Source organism: Plasmopara halstedii (genome assembly GCF_900000015.1).
Source record: "Plasmopara halstedii genome assembly, contig: Scaffold_470, whole genome shotgun sequence".
Classification (NCBI taxonomy): Eukaryota; Oomycota; class Peronosporomycetes; order Peronosporales; family Peronosporaceae; genus Plasmopara; species Plasmopara halstedii.
In genome coordinates, this window is record NW_020187390.1 from 847,918 (window position 1) to 849,561 (window position 1,644).

Consider the following 1,644-nt stretch of genomic DNA (forward strand, 5'->3'; position numbering starts at 1 on the left):
GATAAGGATACTCCGTGGATTCTCAATGTGCTTCATGTTCGCTTTTACGACCAGCAACGTAATGGTGTTTCAACCCGTCCGAGATTTGACGGGTGTCTACACCGACAAAACACCGTCGGGTGTTTACACTCTGCCTAGCAGCTCTTTGCACTTCCTCCTCGTTTTCGGCATAGCCGAGATCCATTGGCTCAGGCCCGCTCGATGAGTTCTGAGTACAGCGGGGCTGCCGTAGTTCTTTGCTTAGAAGAAGCTAAGCTTAAGTCATCGACCTTACTTTGCTCAAAAGAACCAGTGCGAGTGCTGTGAATCACAATCTGCTGCCTTTGGGAGTATAAATGTCATTTACCAAGGTAAATGAACCCTTCCGTTCAAAATTGAAACTATATCCAATTGCTTTAGTTTCGGAAGAGCCGCCAGTATCAAGATCCCAAGGTTTTCCTAAATAATCCAGTAACCCCTAATTAAAATAGTAATTTGTATTACTACTGGCAATCCTGCCTCGTCGTGCTTTCTTGTTTTGGTGTATCCACACCACTGTGTGATTATTCTGTCGGGCAATTATGCTCGACGCTCCACGATCGAAGGAAGTCAGCTGTGTGCTGAGGCGCTGGAAGCGCGGTTGAGTGCCACCGTCACTGCTTCCTTAAGGTCGGGGATTTGTGGTTCTGTGGCGAGGGTCCTGTGGACCTCAGTGTCAAGTTACTTGACTTTGATTGCGTGGAACGCTGTCTATTCATAAATTTGTATACAAGGAATGACCTTATCCTTGGTATGGCATGGTTGAAACATCATGAGCCATGGATTGATTGGAGTTTGAAGACCTTGGGCGTTACACGCACACATCCTAGTGGAGCTTTGGTGAGTCATGAGCTCTCTTCTGCTAGGAAGTAGAAGCGCTATTAGCACAGGCACGGAACAAGGACTGCCAATGTGCTGAATATCGGAATATCCGATCTGTTGAACACCAAAGGTCTCATGGACAAGTGTCCCGCGCGTGGCTCGTGGACTGAATGTGGAGTTTATGTAATCCACCGAGCGCTACTCAGGGTATTGAAGCAGTCGCTGCACGCCAAGTGTGGCATGGTCAGACGATGTCCGAGGCATCAAGGACGAGGCCCTTGTGATACCCGTGGAGTGGCACGTAATCTACTGCTGCATACCACGAGTGGCATTTTAAGGAAAGGACTGAGACATTCTAGGTAATACTTTTGTGATGCGCGTGGAGCGGCCCGTTATTCACAGGACAAAGACTGTGGAAATAGCAGCTCTTCGTCGAATGTTTTTAATAACATCATGACCCCGATGAAGCAGGAAGTGGGGACACCAGTGGGGACACTGAATGGCATGAGCACGTGCTCCCACTGATCTCGATGAGACGTAAGACCTCTGTGGAAAGGCGACGGCGAAGCCGTATGTTATCTGCAAGACGCCGTACGTACGCACGATGTGTATATTGTAGACGAAACGCGCACTTCTATACACCCTCGTGAGCGTTAAGATGAGGGAAGAAGACGGCAACGTCATCCTCGAGGCTATTCCCGCGGTGGATGCCCTTCGTGAGCAGGACATGACGTCCTTCGAAAAGTTCGGCGGTGCCTTCATGGCGGGCAATTTAGCAGAGGTGGTCATTATACGACCAAACGA